The sequence below is a fragment of the Miscanthus floridulus genome, chromosome 8, assembly GCF_019320115.1.
Source record: "Miscanthus floridulus cultivar M001 chromosome 8, ASM1932011v1, whole genome shotgun sequence".
In the NCBI taxonomy this organism is placed as follows: Eukaryota; Viridiplantae; Streptophyta; class Magnoliopsida; order Poales; family Poaceae; genus Miscanthus; species Miscanthus floridulus.
In genome coordinates, this window is record NC_089587.1 from 159435799 (window position 1) to 159447926 (window position 12128).

Here is a 12128-nt window from a genome sequence, read left to right on the forward strand (position 1 = left end):
ATGATAAGCGTGTGGTTCATTGGAGATGACACTATAGAACCAAATATATATGTGGTTTGAGTGAATTTTGTTTTCCCTTTCAGTGCAATAAACCTATTTGACTGGAATATGTGGCGGCACTTGATCCAACGCATTGCTCTCGGCATTCATCCAAATTTCCCTTTCCCATGAAAATAACACCAACACATCATATGCACGTATAGCTGTATACAAATCTAAATTCAGAACAAATACCAAACACCAACAAGTAATTCATATCGGAATCGACCAGAATATTTAGAGGACTACATTATTAGGGTATTCCTAGCATTGGTCTTGAAACTTTTAAGATCGTCAGTGTGGATCTAATAAAAATGCAAAGAGAATGTTTAAGAAGGCACCCAATAATAATTGGGCAGTGTGGCACATCATTATTCATTAACAATAAAGCACTGATTAAGCATCCAGTACAAGCATCTGCATCTCCTCTCTCCAGCTCTTCTTTTAAAAATAAGGCTAGACAATTTGGCAGGTTAGGCACATGCCAAGAGCGCCTATGCTCCTACCTTGAGAACATGTCAAGGCCTGAAATGGTACGTTTCCGGCTTCTCTCCTACTCCTTCCGTCCCGTATTATCTGTCGCTGGGATCCATGTGCGAAGACCAAGGCAAACCTACAAAACAGTACAGATGACAGTGACCTCTGTTCTCTTTCTCTCTGTTTCAGCAGAAAAACAATAAACAACGCGAGCTCCTGGACGAACGAGTGGATGAAAACAGTGGGAGGTGGGATGCCCAACCGGGTGACAGGAAGGTTGCAGGCTAGACGTAGGTGTGAGGCCCATCTACAGTCCTTCACCTAAGTTTCGCTTCTATTTTATTTCAATTATTCCAAAAGAAACAAAGAATAGAGAAGCTATTTGGCCAGCAGTACTGTCAGTATCATGCATAGCAGAACAAGTCAAATGGAAAACAAATAATTAGATCATGTTAATCGAAAAATCAAGTAGAACAAAGTCAAACTGAGGCAGACACAATTTATTTTTTTGAAAACAAATTGGTCTTATCGTTGTTTGATCCTGACAGGAGACAGCAAACGATGGATATACGGAGCCAAGTCAATCAGGCACGTGGCCTATTTAATTTCCGGTGGGCTTTACCATGTCCACTGTCGATCTCAGCTACACTCAGCCTCAGCTGGTTGCTTCCATCCTCCATCCAGCAGGTACCTTCTGACCAAGGAACCTATCCTGCGCTATTTCTTTTCTAAACAACGCATTTGGATTGAGACCATAAGCTGCGTGATGACGACACATTATATTTTAATGGCTAGCACAACCACCGGATCAGTCTATGATAGCAGTAGGTACAAAACTAGATCCTCAGCTCCGTCTACTTAAAATAATGTTCCATCCATTCTAAATTATAAGTTGTCAGGTCTTGTTTGGTTTCCGGTGACTAAACTTTAGGAATTAAACTTTATTCATTTTTAATCCTTAAAGTGTCAAACGGGATGACTAAAAGGTGACTAAAGTAGTTTAGTCCCCTCTAGTCCCTAAGGGGTGACAAAAAAGTGACTAAAATAGTTTAGTCCCTAAAGTTTAATCATAGAAAACCAAACATGCCCCTAGTTTTCTGTATACATAGGCTTTGCTGAGTATTTAGAAATAATAGATAGTATGTATCTAAATGCTTAACAAAAGTTATATAGAGAGAGAGAAACCAGAATGATTTATAATTTAGAACGCAAAGAGTAGTTGCCAAAAAAGAAAAAAAGATGCTTAACCTGGCCTTGTTAAAAAAAGAATGCTTAACCTGACTTTTAATTCATGGATAGACTAATGGCCAGTAAATTAATTTTACCATAAATTACGGTGGCATTGTTCATCAATTAATAACGACCATAATAAGGAAATTGTGTTGAATTAAATCCTACCTTATATTGTGAGATTCATGACCTTCAATCCTTGATTTTCTCTCCACAACCATCGACAATGAGATCGACGATCCAGAATAAATTTCCTCATTGGGAGTGTCCTGGAGCACCCCACGCCTCGTGGATAATGGCCACAAATTGGCCGCCTACCAATGAAATCGACGCATATAATGGTGATCTCATCGTGATAGATTTATTTGGACAAAATTCTAAGCAACTAGAAATAAAAACTATCGAAAAATGAGAGGTCTCCTCTCTTTATCAGCGGCAGACGCACCCGAAAGGAAGAAGGAGATGTGCCCGCAGCGGCGGCGTGTTTTCCTGGCTTGCGTGAGTCTTGCAGTCACTAGTGTTTCGATCAGGGCTGTCTATGCGTGTTATACCTTTGTTTAATGGTATAATACAAGTATTTAGCTCGTCTCTATTACCTTCAACTTCGTCTACAAAAGTGAACAAACCGGGGACTTAAACCTAATGAGAAAATTCCACCATAATAAACTTTCAGTTTGCATTGCACTAATGATCCGTAGATAGACAAGAATTGTGAAAACAATACCTCTCAACAAATGGATAAATATAGCATGAAGAAGGATAGGCTTATATATCATGAAAACTTAGGGGAATTAACATTTTAAGGAAAGCATGTTCTAATAAATATGTCCTTACAACAATATAAAATGACGGACTAATAGGTACACATTTATATTTTGATCTTAATTTAACTCCGGTGTAAAAACCCAAACAATACCTCTGGATATTATGTGTTCTGGCCTTAAATTTAACTACGGCGTGGCTAGCGTCCGGATGTCCGGACAGTAGCTCCGGTCCGGACGCAGCTCTGGTGCCTACACCCCCCACATCGCATGCCACGTCCCGCACCCGCATCAGATACCACGCCAGTGACCGTGTTCGCGCTTCTCCCCTCGTGTGGTAGAACCACCCAAATTATATGGCCCACGTGCACCTGTCATTGTCCTAAAGATCTCTGAGTGCTACACACGAGAGCCAGATAACTCCGGTAGTCTGTCGGATGTCCTCGGAGAACCCTGAATCATCCATATTTTACAACTCATACAGGATCAACATGGAGTTACCACAACATTACAACATTTGTTACAAAAAAATATTATACATCAGAGTGCGGAAGATTTACAAAATTAGATTACAAAGCATGTTCGGGTCAAAACTTAAGTTCAAATGAGGAGTAGAATTGCGGAAGCGACTTTGGTAAAGCATCTAAGGTAGGAGGGACAACTAGATCATGTCAAGCCCACCGACATGACCTTGATTATCAGCACAAGTCAGATCCTGCAACAAGGGTTAACAAACCCTGAGTACTTGAGGATACTCAACAAGTCTTACCTGACTAAAAGAAAAGACTCCAATGGCATACAGGCTTATGAAAAATTTGAAGCAAGACTTACTTTTGTAGAAAAGATCACTATAAGTGGATCCTTACTTTCAATATTTTAGCTGAGTATTAAGTCATTATCAGTATCCAGTTTGCACCTGTTCTAGATCAATCACTTCTTTAAACATCTCATCTCATTTTAGCTCATATCCATAAGTAACCATGTTTCATTGATTAACTACGATGAGTGATCGGAGGATCGAGTCTCCATAACTGAGGAGCACGATGGTTCGAATCGATTAGGCCCAGCTGGGGGTTCCTTACCACATGACATATGCAGGTATAGGTCAGGTCCCTAACCTACATATATCAACCTTCACTCAGATCCTCCAAAACGTGAATTGGTCTACGCTACCTGAGAGCACAATACTCCACCTCCCTACACCACTCCTGGTGGATTGTCAGGATGTGTACATGCTACTCTCGCCATCTCCCACGCCCAGTGCACAATTGTCTTTTCACATAATGGAATAGCCGAGGTATGAGCCTTACCGAAGTATGTGGTCAGTACTACAAGGTCTCGACCACAACAGGCCTACAACGAATGGTCCTTAATCGACACAGGTAGGACAGGCACGGCCAGGCGAACCTGTCTGCCCAAGAACACTTACCTTAACAACTAGTCCGGCCCGGTCTCAATTTAAACATTATTATCATCATGGTATTCTTTCGACCCATAACGGAGTCAAGAAGAGCAAGGTAGTATTTCCCACGAATGATGAAACCATCATTCGATTTCTATCAAAGTCTAAGCATTACTAAGCATTAGGGGAAACGACCTACACATACTAGCAGGGTACGACTAAGGAAACCTGAAGACCAAGGTAATCATGCAGCAATGGTATTCGACCAACTAATAATTACTTAATGCACATCTCACAAGACTTAAAGTGTAATAAAGATTTGTAAATACTAGAGAAGGGTTTTATGCTCTAGGGCTTGCCTGCATTGCAGAGAAAGTTACTTCCACAAAAGGATCACAGGGGTTAGACTTGGCACCAACACCACTGGTGGACGGACCTTCTCTGAAACTTGATCAACACGAATCTTCTCACTCTCGTATGCACTACACATAATAAATGATGCTTTGCTTAACATGATAGAATGCATGACATGGTGCAAGATGAAAGACACGCAAGTGCATAACAGAGCTTAACAACTTAAGAAAGTTGAGTACAACTTTTCTTCACCAAAGAACTAGGATTTGTATTATAAAAGCATTTTAATTAACTGACTAACAAGTTAATTAGTTGTCTAACATGAAAAGAATTATACTAACATAGACTAGCAAGCGTTTAACATAAAGCTTAACTCATGATTATTATAAAGAACTCATAAAACTAAACTTAACATTTAATAAAACCATTTTAATTATTATAAAAACAAGTTGATCCACAACATAACAAGCAAGTAATTAAGTTGCCAAGGAGCATCAGGGGTTTGGATGTCCTAAGGTCCACAAACAATGTTCAAAACATACCAAGGCCATTTAAGTATTTATCTAACTCATTTATGTATTTATTTAATTAAGAAAAGGTATTTATATACACTTAAATTAATTAACCAATTTTGAATTATCAAAACATTACCATAATTTTCGTGATTGTAGGTCTAAGCATTTAAAGCATACACAAAAAAAATCATGATTAAAGGATAATTATTTTACCCTATAAAAATCATACAAGGTCCATTTTATAATTAAAAGAGGTAATTTTTAAGCATAGCAAAACTACTGATTATGACTATTTCATATTTTTCCTATGTAGATCACATCATAACAAGGCTACACAAAAAGTTCCACAATTTTACCAGCTTTAGATATTTAGTTATGACTTAATCAATAAACTGCACTTTTTATTATTTTCTGAAAAAGAATAAATCAACCCAGACTTTTCTCACTCATGCGCAGCCAGCCACAGAGGCTAACATAGGGGTTGGGTCAACTGCACAGCGCCGACCGCGCTGACCGCGACAACGTCGGGCTTTGACCGGCGATTTCTCGCCGGTGGTGACCTCACCGATGACGAGATCAACTCCGGCGGATTCCTCTTTCTCTCGCACCCCCCGGGTGGTACTAATCGAGCCTCTAAAGCACTGCGGCACTCACGACGACGACCTAGGTGGCACAACGGTGCTCCGGCGTGACGGGAACGACCGGTGATGAGTTCACCGGCGACGGGATGGCCACCAGCGTACTTGACTCACGCGAGCACGTCTATACTATCGGTCGAACGAGCTAGGGCTCCTACCGAGCTCGGCCACGGCCATGGCGGACGGCGGAGCAGAGCTCATCGGCGCGACAATGTTTCGGCCGCTAGGGTCCCTAATCAACCTAGCTAAGGCATGGCATGGCTCCGCGGTGCTCACCTTGACCTGACCGGCTTGACGGTTGAAGCGGGGACAGTGTAGAAGCAGTTGCCGGTGGTGAGGACGACGACGACAGCATGAACTGTGCAGCGAGCTCACATTTCGGCGTGTCCTGTGGATGAAAAGAAAACCATCAAGCCGGTGAGTGTCACGGCATCAAGGCAAAGCTGAAACGAGAGATGTAAGGAAGGGAGATGCTCTAGAGCGGGCTAGCCACGGTGAGGTGGAGCTCAGCAACCATGGTGACTTAGTCGCGGCGAGAACGGCGCGCGCGGGCGATTGTGGTGGCGAGAGGCGACTCGAGCGAGCTCAGGCGGTGCGCAAGTGCAAGACAAAGCTGTGGCTGTGAGCAATTAGGCTAAGACAGAGCAGGCATGGCGAATTTGGCTGGCGAGGCGGAGGTACTCAGCGGTGGCAGGAAGAAAGAAGGAATACGGCGACCGGCTTTAGGCTATATCAACGCGGGTGAAACTTCTGGGCAGCTAGTAGCTGCTTGGACTTGTCCACTGAAGCAGCTGCATGTCATGCGTGTGCGAAGGCAGTGAGCAAGCACGGCGGCCATCAGCGGTGAAGCAGCTATGTGGCAGCTGCTGCCGACCTACTGTAGCCGATTGACAGAGCATCTTCAGCGCTCTCTATCTCCCGATTTCACTACTAAACGCGATGAGATCCCTTAAGCAAAGTTGCCCATTGATCTGAGATCTCTGACTTTGATTTAAGGATCAACATCAAAGGACCAACAGATTTTGAGATTTTGAATTTGAAACAAGGGTTCAGTGTAGGTTCAGTTTGAGGTTTTGAAACAGTTGTGATTAAGCTACTTTGGCATTTAATTTCGGAGCAACCATTAACCAAACAACACAACTAATTACACATCATCATAGATCAAGCATTACTCCAAACAATGAAACAAAGTTTGTCCAACTTTTATTTGTGAAAATTGATTTAATAAATCTCCAAAGATTGAACTTATTAACTGTATTTCAGGGACTTGGTCAAAATGGCCGTGTGAAGATTAGCTATTGAATTCAATATTTGGAGCACAAATTTAACATGTTTGACTTGGAAACACAACAAACTTTTGATTCTACATTATAGAGCATACTTTGAACTATAAAGTTTAGTTTAACCAAATTTTAATTGTTTAAGCAAATTCTCGTATTTAAATTCACAAAGTTTATTATTTACTATTATTGACGTCACTTGATGTAACATATGAAACATCACCTATGCAACATATAAAACCTAGTATATGCAACATGGACATGGTATAAATGAAACACGGGGTACATTTATGACATGATACTGGGTGATTATGCTTTATGATGGTCATGATCAAGTTTTAACTGCTTTTTAATATCTGGGATGTTACACCCCGCAACCAATCCCGTGCTAGCGCCCGTGTTTGACCGCCCACGACCCGTCCTATGCACCGCGCCATGCTCCTTCCCGCCGGGACACGCTTGAAAGCTCTAGTTTGGTTTTGGTGAATTAATGAAACCCTAAGTGCTAACCTAGTTTATCAAAGTGATTATGAGATAGGTAGCACTACTCCAAGTGGTGAAGCAAATGAAGATCATGACATGATGATGGTGTTGCCATGGTGATGATCAAGTGCTTGAACTTGGAAAAGAAATAAAAGAAAAACAAAAGGCTCAAGGCAAAGGTATAAGTGGTAGGAGACTTTTTGTTTCGATGATCAAGACACTTAGCGAGTGTGATCACATTTAGGTTCGATAGCCGTACTATTAAGAGGGGTGAAACTCATATCGAAATGCGGTTATCAAAGTGCCACTAGATGCTCTAACTCATTGCATATGCATTTAGGATCTAGTGGAGTGCTAATACCCTTGAAAATGTTTGTGAAAATATGCTAACGCATGTGCACAAGGTGATACAATTGGTGGTTGGCTCATTTGAGCAAGGGTGAAGAAGATAGAGTTGAAAATGAGTTAGTCGCGCTGGTCACAGAGTGACTGGACGTGTCCGTTATGGCAACCAGACACGTCCAGTATTAACGACTGAACTCTGACTTAGAAAATGATCAGACTCATCCGGTCGCCACACCGGACGTGTCCGGTGTGAATTAGCGAGTCTTGGGTTTTAGCGCTATAATTGATCAGACTCTGGGAGCGTCTGGTCTAGTGTGACCGGATGCGTTCGATCGGCCCAGAGCGGCTCTAGGAGCTCTCTAGACTCGACCGGACACTGTGGCTCAGCGTCCGATCATTTCTAACAGCGCGTCTGGTCGTAGGTGATTGTGGTAGCAGTAACAGCTACTTCATTTTGAATTGGACACATGGCAGTTAGGTAGCGACCGGACGCGTCCGATCGCCACACCGAACATGTCTGGTATACACGACCAGTGCCTCTGGTGCACACGATCTGCGCATCCGGTCGATGCGTAGCCAGCCCAATAATTGAGCCAAGGGCTCTATTCTTAGGGGCTCTCTATTTAAGCCCCATGGCTAGTTCAAGCTCACTCTCTTGGCCATTTGCATTGACATAGCGACCTTGTGAGCTTAGCCAAAGCCCTCCCACTCATCTCCATCATAGATTCATCATCTTTGTGAGATTGGGAGTGAATCCAAGTGCATTGCTTGAGTGTTTGCATCTAGAGGCACTTGGTTTTCATGTTTTGCTGTGGGATTCGCTTATTACTCTTGGTGGTTGCCACCACCTAGATGGATTGGAGCAGCGAGGATCATCGAGCGGGGGTTGGTGGTTGTCTCTGGCTCCGATCATGGTGATTGTGAGGGGTTCTTGACCTTTCCCCGATGGAGAGCCAAAAGATACTCTAGTGAATTACTCGTGGCTTGTGTGATCCTCATCTTGTGTTGGTTGTGTGGCACCCTATTGAGGGTTTGGCGTGTGATGCCAATTAGCGCGTGAACCTCCAAGTGAGTGAATCGCCACAACGAGGACTAGCTTGCCGGCAAGCAAGTGAACCTCGGTAAAAAATCATTGTGTCATCATTTGATTCTAAGGTGATTGGTCTTCATTGACATTGATTGGTTCATTCCTCGACTTGGTGGTATAACCATCTTTCTCTCTCTCTCTCTATACATTACTGCAAACTAGTTATCAAGCTCTTTAGTGTAGCTAGTTGTGAGAGCTTGTTAGTTTGGTTAGTGTGGCTCTTTAGTTAGCCTTTGAGAGCACACTAACTTAGTGTAGTGACATAGCCATTGTGCAGTTAGAAACTATAGAAACTAGAATTGTGGTAGGTGGCTTGCATTTTTAGTAGGCTAGTGCAACATTTGCTTTGCCTCATAATTGTCTAACCGGTTTGTTAAGTGTTGTTGTAGAAATTTTTAATAGGCTATTCACCCCCCTCTAGCCATTAGGACCTTTCAAGTGGTATCGGAGCTAAGGTCACCGTGATTTGAGGCTTAACAACCTTCGGTGTAAAAATGGCTCAAATCAACAACACTAAGAAGTCACCCCAATTTGATGGCACAAATTATCCATATTGGAAGTCAAAAATGACCACACATATCAAGTCAATCAATAGAAAGATGTGGAGGGTGGTAGAAACCAAAATTGAGATTGATGATCTAGAAAATCCTACCGCGGCCGAAGAAGTGCTTCTTCAAAATAATAACATTGCTCTAAGTGCCATTCATGATGCAATCAATGAGAGAACATTTGAGCAATCAAGAACATTGAGATGACTCATGAGGCTTGGAAGAAGTTGGAAGAATCATTCGAGGGCACCAAGGCAATGAAAGGTGCAAAGGCATACATTCTCAAGGAGAAATTTGCTAGCTTCAAGATGAAGGAAGATGAGAGTGTGCCAGACATGTTCCATCGGTTGGAAGTGTTTGTCAATGATCTCAAAGCACTTGGTGAGAAGGTGGATGACAAGGACTTCTCTCATAAGTTCTTGAAATGCTTACCTGCATGATTTGGTATATTGGTCACATTGCTAGTGAGGACCGGTTTAGATACAATGACACCAAATCAAATCTTAGGAGATATTATGACCGATGATGCTTATAAAGATGATGATGAGAAGGAAGAAAAGAGGGAGAAGAAGGATGACAAGAAGAGTGTGGCATTCAAGTCCACATCATCCAAGGGCAAGGCAAAGCAAGATACATCAAGTGAAGATGATGGTTCATGGGATGATGATGATGATGAGAAGATGGCTCTCTTTGTCAAGAGATTTGGCAAGTTCATGGTGAAGAAAGGCTACCATGCTAGAAGGAAGAAATCTTCATCCAAGAACAAGGAAGAGTCAAGAAGGTGCTTCAATTGTGGAAGCAAAGATCATTTTGTTGCTCAATGTCCATACAATAGTGACAAAGATGATGACAAGAAGAACAAGAAGAAGGACAAGAAGGAAAAGAAAGAGAAGAAGGACAAGATGACCTTCAAGAAGAAGAAGGGTGGTTCATATGTAGTCACTTGGGATAGTGATGCTTCCTCAAGTGATGATGACAAGACCACCAAGAAGAAGGCACTTGCAAGCATTGCTATCAATGAGAAGCCTTCTCTCTTCGACACTCCATCATGCTTCATGGCTAAGGCCACTAAGGTACAAACTTATAATGATGGAATCAATGAGGAACATGATAATGAAAATGATAGCGACAGTGATGATGATGAACCCACTAAAGATGAATTATTTGACATGCTAGAAGATGCTAAAGAACACTTTGACATTAAGAGAAGGGAATGCAAAAGCTTGAATAAGGAAGTAAAAGCCCTTAAGCAAGCCCTTGCTAAGCTCAAAGCAACTCATGAGAGGCTAGAGGAAGCCCATGAGAAGCTTGACAAGGCTCACAAGAAGCTTGAAAAAGCTCATTCCTTTTTGCTTGATGAGCAAAATAAAAAGAAGCATGTTGAGACTTGTGATGTAGTCTTAACTTGTGATATAATTGATGAATCATTATCTATGCCTATCATTGTTGCTCCTGCTAACCCTTCTTGTAGCACTTCTACTTCCACCTCATCTAGTAGTGATGGTTTCACTTTGTGATGCCTCACTAATGGTTGAGAATGAGACCCTCAAGAAGGACGTCAATAAGCTCACTCACACCTTGGCTAAGGCCTATGGTGGTGAGGACTGCTTGCTTATGTGCTTGGGTAGCCAAAGAGCTTCCCTCTACAAAGAGGGATTGGGCTATACCCTCAAGAAAGGCAAAGCGGCCTTTGCTCCTCATAAGACTAGTTTTGTGAAGAACAATGGTCGGTTTTACACTAGTTGCAAGCAAATTGGTCATAAAAAGCATGAGTGCAAAAACAAGAGCAAGAATGCTAATATATCCTCCATTAAGCTTGATTCTTTCTATATGCTTACCACAGGAGCAAATGGTGTGAAGGCTAAGTTCATTGGTAAACCATGGATGGGCTAAAAGAAGAAAGCCATTTGGGTACCAAAGAGCTTAGTGACTAACCTTCAAGGACCCAAGCAAGTTTGGGTACCTAAAAAGAATTGATCTTCTTTTGTAGGTCAATTACAAAGCTGGAGGAAGGCATTGGGTTCTTGATAGTGGGTGCACTCAACATATGACCGGTGATGCAAGAATGTTCAACTCAATCAACACCAATGGCAATGATGGTTATGATAGTATCACATTTGGTGACAATGGCAAAGGCAAGGTTAAAGGGCTTGGTAAGATTGCAATATCCAATGACATGAGCATTTCCAATGTATTGCTAGTAGAGAGCTTTAACTTCAATTTGCTATCCATGGCTCAATTGTGTGATCTTGGATTCAAATGCATATTTGGGGTAGTTGATTTAGAGATCATAAGTGCAGATGGCTCTAACTTTATCTTCAAAGGCTTTAGATATGAGAATCTATACTTGGTTGATTTCAATGCTAGTGAAGCTAAATTATCTATATGTTTGTTCACTAAGTCTAGCATGGGTTGGTTATGGCATAGAAGGCTTGGTCATGTTGGAATGAAACAATTGAATAGATTGGTTAAGCATGACTTGGTTAGAGGCTTGAAAGATGTTGTGTTTGAGAAAGATAAGCTTTGTAGCTCTTGTCAAGCCGGCAAACAAGTTGGAAAAACCCATCCTAGGAAAAGCATGATAAGCACTAGTAAAGCATTTGAGTTATTGCACATGGACTTGTTTGGGCCAACTCAATACACTAGCATTGGTGGTAATAAATATGGCTTTGTGATTATGGATGATTACACTAGATACACTTGGGTATTCTTTCTAGTGGATAAAAGTGATGTGTTTGCAACATTCAAATCATTTGTCAAGGGCATTCACAACGAGTTTGAAACAACCATCAAGAGAGTTAGAAGTGACAATGATAGTGAGTTCAAGAACACTAGAATTGATGAGTTGTGTGATGAATTTAGAATTAGACATTAATTCTCGGCCAAGTACACTCCATAATCAAATGACCTTGTTGAGAGGAAGAATAGAACACTCATTGATATGGCAAGGTCTATGCTTAGTGAGTACA